This window comes from Myotis daubentonii, chromosome 1, assembly GCF_963259705.1.
Source record: "Myotis daubentonii chromosome 1, mMyoDau2.1, whole genome shotgun sequence".
NCBI lineage: Eukaryota > Metazoa > Chordata > Mammalia > Chiroptera > Vespertilionidae > Myotis > Myotis daubentonii.
Genome location: NC_081840.1, coordinates 134,051,966 through 134,066,280, shown reverse-complemented (window position 1 = coordinate 134,066,280; position 14,315 = coordinate 134,051,966). Strand labels below are relative to the sequence as shown.

The 14,315-nt window shown below is 41.3% G+C and overlaps 1 long non-coding RNA gene across 1 annotated transcript; it reads left to right on the top strand.

Moving 5' to 3' along the window:
• Nucleotides 1-2,182: 2,182 nt before the first annotated feature.
• Nucleotides 2,183-7,956, top strand: LOC132226811 (uncharacterized). The gene is made up of 2 exons (XR_009451075.1): nucleotides 2,183-2,316; nucleotides 7,518-7,956. It is a non-coding gene; the product is annotated as an uncharacterized LOC132226811 (long non-coding RNA).
• Nucleotides 7,957-14,315: the final 6,359 nt, after the last annotated feature.

Below are 14,315 nucleotides of genomic sequence, written 5' to 3'. Positions count from 1 at the left end.
TCATTGGTAAATATGTTCTCCTATACAGTGAGTTCCATTTTCATTTTGTTGATGGTTTCTTTTGCTGTGCAGAAGCTTTTTATTTTGATGTAGTCCTATTTGTTTATTTTTTCCTTTATTTCCCTTGCCCTAGGAGACATAGCAGCAAAACTATTGCTCCAAGAGAAGTCTGAGATTTTACTGCCTATGTTTTCTTCTAGGATTTTTATGGTTTTGTGACTTACATTTAAGTCTTTTATCCATTTTGAGTTTATTCTTGTGTATTCTTGGTGGTGCCGTTTTAATTTTTGCATGACCTGCCCATTCTGTTCCATTGATATGTATGCGTATTTTTATGCCAATGCCAGGCTGCTTTGATTACAGTGGCCTTGTAGTTTGATATCAAGTATTCAGGGTCTTTTTTGGTTCCATATAAATTTTTGAAATATTGGTTCCAGATCTGTGAACTATGCCATTGGCATTTTAATAGGCATTGCATTGAATTGATAGATTGCTTTGGGTAATATGGACATTTTAATGATATTAATTCTTCCAATCCATGAACACCGTATGTATATGCTTCCACTTATTTGCATCTGTCTAAATATCTTTCTTTAATAACCTACAGTTTTCTGAATACAGGTCTCTTACCTCCTTGGTTAAATGTATTCCTATGTACTTTATTTTTGTTGTTGCATTCATATGGAATTGTTTTCATAGTTTCTGTTTCTGATAATTAATTGTTGGTGTATGGAAATGCCACCTACTTCTGTATATTAATTTTGTTTACTGCTATTTTGCCTAATTCATTTATTAGTTCAGTAGCTTTTTGGAGGAGTTTTTAGGGTTTTCTATGTACAATATCATGTCATCCGCAAATATTGACTTCTTTATTAACACAGAAGAAAAGCACTACTAACATGCATCCACAAAATAAAATCAATAAAACTACTTTATATGAGTTTTCATTTAAATTTTCAGTCTTTTAGAAATATAGCTGTGACAGTTATTTCCCCGTGAGTAAATAGCTCTATATGGAATAAAAATGAACCCAAGCTTAAAATTATCATCATCCTCATTAATCCTATAATATTGAAGTCAAAAATAAATTTTGCAAAAGGTAAAGAGTTAGCCTACATTTATCCTTCAAATTTGTTATTTTGTTTTTGTAGTTTGCAGACATTCATAAAGTAAACTTACGTAATAATTGTAGTTCTGCAGTTACTTGTTTTAACTAATTACAAGGAATTTCTAAACTTGGACTGCAAGTATCTGCCATTCAATCCGCATAGATGTCTATGAGAAAAATAAAAACAAGTCATTCAATTAATTTATCCAACTGAATCCCTTCAGAATTATTCAGAGAAACTGCCCATTCAGACCAAACTGCCCGTTCAGGTATGATTACAGATAAACTATCGTTTCTCAAAAACAGCCCCTTAAACATCCCGTGATAGTATGCCCAGTAATCTCAAATTGTTACACTTCTATCCCCTATAAAGGAAATGCAAATTCCCTTAAGGAGAACTGAACAAGTGTTTAGTTTTTCCTGGGGCAGTCCAGTCAAGGCGTGATCCCAGTCTAATTGGAAAGAAATAAAGGTTTGAGTTTCAGAAGTGAAAGCTTTTTGGCAGTTAATTGGCAAAGACAGCTATATGTAAAGCCTTAAGTCAGTGGTTCTCAACCTTGGCTGCACATTAGAATCACCTGGGAATCTTTCTAAAAATCCTGATTTCTGGGCCTCATCCTCCGGAAATTCTGTTTCTTTGTTATGGGGTGAGGCCCAGATTTTAGGATTTTAAAAAGATTCCCAGGTGATTCTGTGGGAAACTGATATAGGGTTGAACCTTGGACTGACCTGATGACAAAGTCACAAACAAGTCCCAGCTTAGAGGGCTCAGTCCCCTTAGCATAATTAGGCTTGACCTTATAACACTCCCCAGATCTTACCTGGGAAGTTAATGGGCTGAGGGAAGTGCAGGGAGTGTAAACATGATCAAAACAGGTGAAACTCACAAGAGCTGTAACTATGGTAACCACTGCATTGTTTACCTCAGACTATAAAAGGTCGGTGTGGACTGAGCTCGGGTGGAAGTCCCTCCTCTTGAGTTGGACTTACCCGCCTGGTCCCCCAATATTTCCAAATTATCTCTTGTCTTTTCTATTTCATTTGTGTGCGGCTCCTCTTCCAGATATTGAACCCTGAACCACGCGGGACGTGGAAGGAAACATTTATGACATCTGGAGCCCGAGGGGGACTCTGGAAGTGAAGGTTTTGCTAGAGCGAAAAAAGGAAGTTTCACTGGCAAAGTGAGGAACAAAGAATTCACCGTAAAGGTAGGAAAATTCACCGTAAAGGTGAGGGGTTATTTCACCGCACACAAAAGCCCACAATCAGCTACAGTAGTCCGGAGCTGTAGGCAGTGTGGGAACGTTTTCTCAACCAGGCTAATGGGGCAGGATTCGGCTTTAAAAAAAAAAAAAAAATAGATTCGGCTTTAAGAAGTAAGAACAAGGTACATTAGATCTTGAAAGTTTGCCACAAAAGTAAGTCAGAACTTGAAAAAGTTCCGCAAGCAGGGAAAAACTTAGCTTAAAAACACACACACACAAAAAAACTGTTTTTCCATGGGGAACACAATATTGCGTTTGCTAGAGCCTTTTAGAGAGGCTGAGAAGGAGCCTCCTCGCCTGGTTCCCTCCGCGCCTCCTAGAGAGGAGCAGGAAGAACAATTGGAGGACTGGCCTTCACGGCGCCCTCCACCTCCACCTCCATGTCCTAAGCCTGAGATGATTAACTCGCCGTTAATGGAATCACCTGTGCAAAAAGCCATCGGAGAAGGATTGAAGGACATGCCAGTGGAAGAAAGGTTTGCATTTCCTGTCACACAGGTAGCTGACCCACAGCTCCCGAATCAGATTACAAGACACCATGAAAAAAATTGACTTTAAAATGATAAAGGCCTTACGTGAAAGTGTAGTTCAAAATGGTCCAACCGCTCCTTTTACAGGATCAATTTTGAATAATATTTCTGAAGCATTCTTAATCCCTCATGATTGGTATTCTCTAGCTCGTGCAACTCTGGATGGAGGAGATTATTTACTATGGAAGGGAGAGTTTTTGGAGAAATGCCAGGAGCAAGCCCATACAAACTGTGGACTGAATGCTCAAATAACTGATGAAATGCTAGCAGGACTGGGACAATATAATGACGTGCAAACTCAGTTAAATTATGTGCAGCTGGCATATGAGCAAATTAAAGTTTGTGGAAGGAAAGCTTGGTGGGCTTTACCAGCAAAAGGGGACTCTGGGGGAGCTTTTAGTAAGTGCATGCAGGGGCCTTTAGAATCATTCTCTGATTTTGTGGCTCGTCTCACTTGAGCAGTGAGACGACAGATTCAACATGAGATAGCAGGAGACATTTTAATTCAGCAATTAGCTTATGAAAATGCCAATGAGGATTGTAAGAAATGCCTGATGCCTCTGAGAAAAGGTAGTACCATTACAGAAATGATTTGAGCATGTCAGAATGTGGGGTCAGGCACTTTCTAGCAAATGTACTCGCCGCTGCTGTAACCATAAAGAATAATAAGTGTTATAACTGTGGGAAAACAGGACATTTTAGAAAAGAATGTAGGCAATTAAGAAGGACACAAGGTGGTGCTCTAGGGAAAGGCGCAAACATCCCGCCTCTTGAGCGGATCAACACAAATCCAACCTCTGGGTTGGTGTCCTAGGTGCCAGAAGGGCTACCATTGGGCCAGCCATTGTAAATCGAGATTCCATAAAAATAGGCAGCCGTTATATCAAGACACAGGGTATGGCCAACCGCAGGGAAACGGCCAGAGGGGCTGCCCCCAGCCCCGCCATTAAAAGGGGAGATCTGCCCTGCAAAGCCCACAGTGGACTCTCTAATTTGGGCCACTCCAGGGAGCGCAGGCCTAGATCTTAACAGTACTATAGCGGTCACTTTGACCCCCGATATGGCTCAGCAAGCTGTTCCTACAGGAATATGGGGACCTGTGCCACCAGGAACTTTAGGATTAATTTTAGGGAGAAGTGGAAACACTCTGAAAGGATTAACTGTTTTTCCTGGGGTCATAGATTCAAATTATGAGGGAGAAATTAAAGTTATATTAGAATGTAATCATATTATGCGAATTACTCCAGGACAAAGGATTGCTCGGGTACTACTTTTACCTTATGTTCAGCAAGGCGAGGTTATAAACAGGAGGAGAGGGGCACAAGGGTTTGAAAGCTCAGACATCTATTGGATACAGGAAATTAGCAAAACCCGTCCTATGATTAATTTGAGAATAGAAGGAAAAGTGTTTAAAGGCGTAGTCGACACTGGGGCAGATGTCAGCGTTATCAGCAAAGAATTCTGGCCTCCAAGTTGGTCCGTGGTAGAAGCTATGGACTAAATTAGGGGGGTGGGAGTTCCTGACAACACACAACTTAGTGCTGCAGTCTTAAGGTGGCAAGATGAGGAAGGACAAACAGGATGGTTTCAGCCTTACATTGCAGTCAATTTGTGGGGCCGAGATGTCTTAGAAGGTTTACACGCTTGTATTATGACCAGCAAAGGACAGCAGTTTAAAGCTCAGATGGGATATCAGACTGGTCAAGGCGTAAAAAAAACCCAGGAAGACGAGAATTAAGATAGCAACCTTTTTAGGAATGGTCACTGCTCGGTCTCCTCGTCCCCAAGCTGATCCTATACAATGGAAAGACGATAAACCTATATGGGTGGATCAGTGGCCATTAACCAAGGAGAAATTAGGTCATATTCATGAATTGATACAGGAACAAATAGGAGCTGGTCACATAGAGCCTTCCAATAGCCCTTGGAGTACGCCTATATTTATTATACCTAAGAAGGTGGCAGGAAAATGGCGATTGTTACATGATCTTAGAGCAGTTAATGCTACGCATACCATGGGAGCTTTGCAACCTGGACTCCCAGCGCCTTCGCAAATCCCTCTTGATTGGTCTCTTATAGTAGTAGATCTTAAGGATTGTTTTTCACCATTCCCTTGGCACCTCAGGATAAACAAAGATTTGCCTTTTCAGTACCATCAGTTAATAATATAGAACCCATGAAAAGATACCAATGGAAGGATCTGGAATCTGGTTTATGGAAGGGACCTGACCCATTATTAACCTTTGGCAGAGGGTATGCTTGTATAGTCCCAGAGAATTTTTCCAAACCCGTGTGGATTCCTGCTAGAAATATTAAACTGCAACAGGGATCCAAGAGAGAAACTACACAGACTAATGGGGACCTTGCGTCTGGAGCCACATCATGCAGCTGCAGACAATCCACTACCTCAGCCACAGAGAGCAGCGACTCCAAGCAGTCTACTGAAGATGAGCAGCAGGAGAAGGACAAGCCGGACAACAAACAGCCTGGAGACCACCTGAGGCATGGTAAAGAAGACGGTACAGACGCCTGACGTCTGAGAACATCTTTCCTGCCATGCCAGTGGTAATCATCTGTACGGTAATATTACCTAGGGAAACTCCCCCCAAAAAGCATGTGGGAAAGAGAAGAAGGGAGCACATGGCGATCCAATATGGACAGCCCCTCCCCAAGTATTCTAATTTAAAGTCTCCTTCTCGTAATTGAAAAGTTTATATTAATTATGAAGGTCCAGTGGCCCAGGGAGAAACTAGCTTAGCTCTTTGATATTTAAATGGACCAGGTAAGACCAGGGGAAAACAGTTTTTCCTGAGGCTGCGATCTCGTGGCCAATTTTGAAATTTCCCGCTGGCAAGCAACTGGCAGGAAACAATGTAGCTACAAGTTTGCTTATTGACTTTCCCCAGAGAAAAAACTATTGTCGTTTTAAAGTCAAGGGCTGGGCCAGGCCTGTTTGCCAGCCTTAAGCGTGATTTTCTAGAGCTGCTGGGAACTTGGGACCTTGAAGTTTACGGAATCAAATGATAAAAACTTATACCTAGATATTTTGAAGTGAAATAGTACGAGGATGCTGATTAGAAATTACTCTGCAAGAAAATAATAGAAAGGGGTTTTTCCTTCAAACATCTGGAGGACTGTAATTTAATGTACTAGGTTTAATATAGAAAGGTAAATAATTCGGGTTTTTGCCTTCCTGAATATAGCTAGAGTAAAGTTACTGAAAGACTAATTGAAGAAATTTAATTAATGTCATTTCCAGTCTAAAATTGAATTGCCATGGCTTAGAGCAAAGAATATCCTTACATGTTATTGTTCTACAAGATCATCAAAGATTTTTGATATTTCACAACAGTATATTGTACATTTATCCCAAACAAACTTACAAACTAATTCTTTGAATGTTTGGAAGGACATGAAAGATTTAATCCTTTCCACTGTGTGGAAGGCCTCCCTGATAAGGCACTTGAGCATTCTATATTGACCTCTCTTGCCCTTTTGGCCAAGAGGATCCCTCTTCTTACAATCCAGTTGCCCACAGATGTTGCCTGAGCTCTGTTCATGCTGAGGTTGAAGCCTCGTGGTGGCTGGTACCATGGATCTGTCTCTCGCCCAATGGCATGAGCTGGGCCCTCTCTGGAGAAGAAAACCTGGGTTCCCCAAGATATGTGATCAATGCCGGGGCCCTGCCAGCAGGCGAGGGAATCCCAAGGCAGTTGCTGGGCATGGAGGCCACAGGGGCATACACTACCAAGGAGACAGAACTGAACCTCACATCACCCTGCTTGGCCCCGGAGGATGGCTGGTTAGTCAAAGACGGGTAAGATTCCTCAGGGAGGAACGACCTAAGACAGGCACAGTCACAGAGGGGCCATCAGGCGAGAACTTGGGGGTCAACAGAGGTGGGGCACAGATCCTCACCCCCCAAACTATGCAGGGGCTTGAACACTCGCCCCTTCTGAAGGAGGTCTCCTGCCCCCATGGCTGCTGCACTTCCCATGCCCAGCTCAGATTGGGACCCAGATAACAGAAAGAGACTTGGCCCAGCTGAGATCGGTACCCAGAAATCAGAGACTTGGCTAACAACAGCTACCCTATATCTAAATCCAGACTAACACCAGGAATGCTCAGGGTCTCCTCAAGGATGCAAAATAATCCTTTCCATTAATACTTACAGTGTAAACTAAGTTTGTTGTTAGAGTATTAAATTTGACAGTAACGAGTTTAATTGAAATAAGTAGTATTAACCAAAATTTTCATTTCATGGTAAGATTGCTTAACATGCAATGAACTTAAAGCAGTCATAATTTTGTGCAAAAAATTAAAAATTTAAAGTTATCTAGACTGTATTATAAAAAAAATTCCAAAAGCCTCCTAATAATTAAATAAAAAAGGGGGGTTAGTGGGAAAATACCATGTAAGGAAAAGTATCCTGTAACTAATTTACATCTGGAAAATTTTTTTTTTCATTTGTAATGCTAACAGCAAGACATCCATGAAAAACATACATGGTGTCAAAATAAGCCAAAGGAAAATCATTTGGGCAAATATAAAAAGGACCCCAAGTTAAATTACTTTTATTAACCTTTGGTCGAGAGTAGGTTTGTATATTTTCAGAAAACAACTTCAAGACCATGTGGATTCCTGCAACAGAGAGGAATTCTCAGGAATGCTTCAGCCATGAAGACAAGAGGAAAAACAATCCAGGGATGGAAGACACTGACAACGCTTTGCCATGCTAGCAGTCAGCAGCTGTGTGTCACTGCAGGTTGCCCAGGATCAAACCAGAGAAGTTTGGACCTGCGTTGTCATCATTTGTCCACCTTCTAGAACTGAAATATCATTGCTGACATGTACACATAAGGAACTGTCAGACATTGAGACTTGGACTCAGAACTGTTGGACATTGAAATTGGGATTTGAACATTCTTTGTTCTTAAAATGTTATATTTAAGTTTTAAAATGTTTTGGGTTACAGATTGGCATTGTTTTGTTATTGTTTTAATAGCCAGAGTTTTGTTCTTGATGTTTAAGTTTTATTTTCATTATAGTAGCTAATAATAATAATGAAAAATAAGGGTGAGATGTGGGAAACTGATATAGGGTTGAGCCTTGGACTGACCTGATGGCAAAGTCACAAACAAGTCCCAGCTTAGAGGGCTCAGTCCTCTTAGCATAATTAGGCTTGACCTTATAACACTCCCCAGATCTTGCCTGGGAAGCTAATGGGCTGAGGGAAGTGCAGGGAGTGTAAACATGATCAAAACAGGTGAAACTCACAAGAACTGTAACTATGGTAACCACTGCATTGTTTACCTCAGACTATAAAAGGTCGGTGCGGACTGAGCACGGGTGGAAGTCCTTCCTCTTGAGTTGGACTTACCCGCCTGGTCCCCCAATATTTCCAAATTATCTCTTGTCTTTTCTATTTCATTTGTGTGCGGCTCCTCTTCCAGATATTGAACCCTGAACCACGCGGGACGTGGAAGGAAACATTTACGACATGATTCTAATGTGCAGCCAAGGCTGAGAATCACTGCCTTAAGCACTCTTCCTGGAGTTTAATTTCTTGGAGTGATTGGACTAAATGAGCTCTAAGATTACTTCAGCTCTAATATTCATTAAGCTTATGGGCCAATCCTCCAAGCTTAATAACAACAAAAAAAGGGTATTGTTAAGAAAGATGAAAATAAAACTTCCGGTTAAGGTGGTGAGGATGGAACTAGCTATCAGTTAATATCAGTTTATACTTCATAACAAACAAGCGTGGAGCCTTAAGATAATACACATTTATTATTTCTTAGGATTCTGTGTGTTGGCTGCGTGCTTCTTCCAGTCTGGGCCAGCTTACCTGAAACTGGATGGTCTAGAGCAGGAGTCAACACACCTTTTCTGTAAAAAACTTTATAGATCATTTGGTCTCTTTTGCAGCTATTCAACTCTGTTGCTATAGAACAAAAGTGGCCATAGATGATATGTACATGAATGGCATGGCTTGTGTTCCAATAAAACCTATTTACAAAAGCAGGTGACAGGCTAGATCCAACCCATAGACCATAGTTTTCTGATCCCTGGTCTTAGTGGAGTAGCACACATGTCTGACTGGTTAGTTCAATATCAGCCAGGTGCTTTAGTTCTCTTCTACATAGCCTATTGTTCTCCAAGATGGTAGGCTGTGTTCAGTCACATGATGTACTTGGAGTCCAGATGCAGCAAGATAACAAAGCCCTATTGTATAGCATTTTTTCAAGCTTCTGTTTGTGGTATATTTGCCTCTTTGGCCAAAGCAAGTCATATGGCCAAGCTCTGAGTCAATAAATGAGGAAATAGGCTTCACTCCTTGATGGAACCAATAGGCAAAGTCAAAATATATAGTGGTGTGCAGAGAGGGGTGGAAAAATATCTGTAGCCATTTTTATTATATGCCACAGTGACCCCTATAAAATATATATCTTTAATCCAAATTTTAATCATTTAGATTTTACTAACCACAAATCACTTAGAAAGATAACATTTTGAGATGACATGAGATATACTTTATTTCTTCTAAAAATAATGTTAATGTTGTGATTACTTTAAGCTTCTCGACATGGAAAGAAATATCACCTGATGAATTCCAGGGTTCCTCTAAACATAAACTGTGATTTATAAGGTTTGTGGAGATTAGACCATAAATGAGTAGATTAATAAAAGCTTTTTAGTCGAATTTTTTATCCCTATATTTAAATGAAAAGAGAAATCTACAGCCTACAGCAATAAGAGTACATTCTTGAGTCTAAGCATGCCCACTTCACGCCATCAGTTTCACTCCACTTTGACATCTGTCCGCTAGACAACAGAGACCTGAAATGGGAGCAACCACTACAGAAATTGACTGGTGTTATTTTCTGAGGTGGTCATTTAAAAGATGGAGAAGAACCCTGAGAAACTTCCCCCCTTTAACATTGTGTCAGAAATATAGAAAGAAAAGTGAGAATATTTAGCTATTTGATAGGGCTTTCAAAATAATAGATGGAATATTACGGCAGCCATGGTTGAATCTGATACTAATACACACATTAAATTCTAAAATAATTTTATTTATATTAAAGTAGATCATTAATTTGTCAGCAATAGAGAAGCATAAACATATACAAAACAGAGAAGCATTTGAAGTAAAATTGAAAGTTTCCTGTACGGGGGAGAGATAGATGCCGTCTATGTTTTGGCATGGTTGGATTCGTTGTTCTCAATATTAGCTTTGTGGGGAAAAACTGGCCTCTGCCTACCTTCTAATTCTCAGGAGGAGAAAAGTTAATATTTAGGTAACCTTTCCAGAGAAGAAGCAATCATTCTTAAGCGTGAAAAGAGCAATGTAAATTCTTTTCTAGATTACCAGTTGAGGGCAGGTCAGAGAAGGGAATGAACTCACGTAAGAACACTGGTCCTGAAAGTGTGGCCCTTCTCCAACGGAATCAACCTCAACAGGGAATTTGTTAGAAATGTCAGTTATCAGGCTCCACGCTCTAGTCAGTGAGTCAGAAACTAAGAGTGGGGCCTCGTAATCTGTTTTCACAGTTGATTCTGACACATGCCATATTAGAAGATAACCCAATGTGAAGATCACATTAAGAGGGACCACTAGAAGCCAATTATGTTTGATGATTTTACACTAGCTGCTTTCAGCAGTCTCCGTGGCCCGTTCACTTTTTAAAAATTAGGTACTCAATCAGGATTTTCCACTTATAGGAACATAAGTTGACTACTGACAATAGGCTTGATTAGCAAATCACCACACTGTGAATGCCTACTCTTATTACTGGACATAATATGGAGCCCAAAAGAGCTCTAGAAGTTCTGATTTCTTTTTTTTTACTCATGCAGTTTACAATTGTACTTAGTTTTGCTGTTTCCTACCTTCATGGAAGAAGTTATGAATAGCTGGAATGTTAAATTCTTCATCTCTAGTCACTTTCTACATTCTATTCTCATCTTGAACATGATGTTTTGGTAGAAGTACATATTCCATAGGACTTTCCAACAGAGAACTACCTAATTAAAATCACTTTCCAAATACGTTTTTACCTAATGAAGCTTGTAGGTAACATTTCCAAGTGCATAAGCCCATCTATGAAAAATCTTAAAGTCAAATAATGAAGGGTTAATAGGGTTCAGGAAACCAATCTAAGGAGTGCATTATCCTAAAATATGGCACCTTGGCATATTGTATATTTTAAGTTGAAGGAGTTTGAGAAAAGTTTTCTTCCCAAAAAGGTCATAGAAACTCATGAGGGAAAAGATTATCTTAAAAGCAAAAACACCCTGGTCTTTTCTGCATGTACATTTTACACAGTTGATTGTCTAGATTCATAGCTAATCAAGGTAGTTCTAGAGGTGACTAGTGTGGGAATATGGCTTCTTGGAATACAGGGCAGAATGGGGGAACATTTTTTATTTGGACTTCCTTCAGTGGGGCTTTGGTGCTCACTGAGTCTGCCCATTGAGGGTGCCCCTTATAAATGTGTAGAGTTGTAATCTTCTGTCATCTGATTTTGACCACTGGGTGAACTGGTTCTTGGATTTCCAGAGAGGTGCAAAGTCAGCCACTGCCTGGGGCCACCCTGCAGGAGCTATTTGTATTGAGTTTGGAGGTGCTCAGGTGAGGCCCAGCTATGAAGCAAGGCAGGCTGGTGCTAGTGCTAGGTCTTGGGCCTTTTATTGATAGGTTTGGGGCTCGCTGATTCAGCTGCAGCTTGTTTGAGAGATTTTAGCAAAGTCTGAAGCCGTAGGAAGGACAGGCCATTCATCTGCAAAAGCTGCTGCACACAGGTTGGGTGGGGCTGCAAATTGGATGGGGCAGGCCTCAGGGAATCATCAGTGCAGAGAAAACAGAAATAGCTGCCAGTCAGCCCTGAGACCAGGGAGGTCCCAGCATATGAACAATGACCCCTACAAACATCTGTCTTGGAAAAAACTGCCTCAGAATTCTTACCATGATGCCAGACAATCCAGTTCCTCCTCCTATGTGTCTGTGTCTCCCAGAGCCTTACCCTGGAGCTCAGAAGAAGTGACTCCAAGTACGTTCCTGTGCCAACCCTTTAAAAGAAACACCTGGATCTCCAGCAGCCTCTGTGTCACTGAGCCCCAATTCCTGCTGGTTTTTACAGCCCATAGTTATGAGCACTTCTTTTCCCAGCTCTGGGAGCCTGGGCTGAGGGTCTGGGACCCCTTGCTCCTCACTGGCAGCCTCTGTAGACATGATCTTTCTCCTGATTAAAAAAGTGTCACATGTCGGTGCTGGTCCAGCTCATTCAGCACCTCCACCCCTCCTACCAGTCTCAGTGTGCTCTCTTTTTTACTTCTCTAGTTGTAGGACTTCCATTCAGCCAGTTTTCAGGGGGTTCTGGATGATGGTTGTTCTGTATCTTAATTGTAATTTTGATGTGGTTGTGGGAGGCGACAAATACAGGCATTTACCTACCCCGCCATCTTGTTTCTCCTCCAACGTATTCTTAAAATTTTTTTACATTAAGAATCCAATTTTTTTAGAGTTGTTGATATTCGTGTTTTTCCATATGATATTATCCTCTGTGCCAGCAAGAGAATTAGTGAGACAACATTTACTAAGGAGTTTCATTCTTGTCTACAGAATTTCCTTCCAAGCTCCTGACACTCATTCTTCAAGGTTTAATGTCCATGCTTTCTTAATCTTATCTGGAGATGGAAACAAAAGGTTTTCAAACAAGGAAGATTTAGATTTTTTTCAAACGATCCTTAATAATTTGTTGACTGAAACAAAGGGTTGCCATTGCCCATTCATGCCACCAAGAATAAATACCAAGAAAGTTGTATAGCCTAGTGGCAACTACATCACAAATGCTGCCCAGGCATGTCATAACATATTTTGCAATTTTAGAGTTGTCAAATGTAAAAATAACATGCATCTTAAAAATCAATGACACACACCCCACTGGTGTTGCTCAGTGGTTGAGCATCAACCTATGAACCAGAAGATCATGGTTCGATTCCTGGTCAGGGTACATGCCCGGGTTTTGGTTGTGATCATGAAGGAGGCAGCCAATTGGTGATTCCCTCTCATCACTGATGTTTCTATCTCTCTTTCCCTCTCCCTTCCTCTCTGAACTCAATAAAAATATTCTTTTTAAGTCAATGACACACAATGTTTGGCTTTATTTTCTTTAATTAATCTGAGAGATTGTGCTAATGGATTTAAACTCATTTTTATTTATAATTATTACTGATATATGTGGACATATTTCTGCTATCCTATTTTGTGTGTTTAACATGGTAACAGGAGAGGGAGAACCAAGATGGTGACATAGGTAAATACCTGAACTTGCTGCCGCGCACAATCACATTAAAATTACAACTAAAACACAAAACAAATATCATCCAGAACCACGATAAGGCTGGCTGAGTGGAAATTCTACAACTAGAAGGAAAGAGAAAAGCACATTGAAGCAGGTAGGAGGTGCAGAGGTGCAGAAGTGCAGAGGTACGGAGGCACATGCAAAAGGGGCTGGCAGCTGGGTACGCGGAAGTCTTTTGCAATCAGGAGGGAGATACAAGCTCCTGACTGCTCTGAAATCCAGTTCTGGGCGAGAATCTGGGGACCCAGACTCATACAGAGAGAAACTGGACTGTCTGGCATCAGGCTGGAACGTGAGGGCGGCTTTCTCGCAGAGGTGCTTGCAGCAGTCATTGTTCCTGCATGGGGCCGCAAGACACAGAGACCCAGGGACCTGTGAGGGCAGGGCTGATGGGCAACCATTGCTGTTTACTCTGCCCTGGTTATTCCCTGAGACCCCGTCCCACCCAACTTACAATCCCACCCAAGCTGTGCACAGAGGCTTTTGCATATGAATGGCCTGGCCTTTCTCCACCTAAAAACCTGTCAAACTGCAGCTGGGTCAGAGAACCCTAGAGCTTCCTCTGTTAGAATGATAATGATAATTCTTACTACCTTGTTGAATTGTTATGAAAATTAAATGAGATAATTTAAAGAAGGCCCAAGGCTCGACAGCAGCCTGCACTGCTTCACAGCTGGGCCTCATCTGGGCACCTCCAAACCCCAAACAAGAGGAGGAATCTGCAGATCTCTCTGTAGCTCCTGCTGGATGTCCTCAGGCAGTGGCTGACTTTGCATCTCCTTGGATATCCAAGAGCCAGTGCACCCAGTGGTCAGAGTGAGAACATCCAGATTACAACCCTTCACATCCATAAGAGACACACTGAGGGAGCAGACTCAGTGAGTGCCAAAGCCCCACTGAAGCAAGTCTTGCCCCATAAGGATGATTCCAGCACAGAAGTTCTCCCACTGCAGACACAGCTGGTCCTCAGTCAATTGGCCTGGAGGTCAATTTCTCTCAGTGATACCAACAGCAATCAAGACTTAACTACAACAAGACTGTGCAC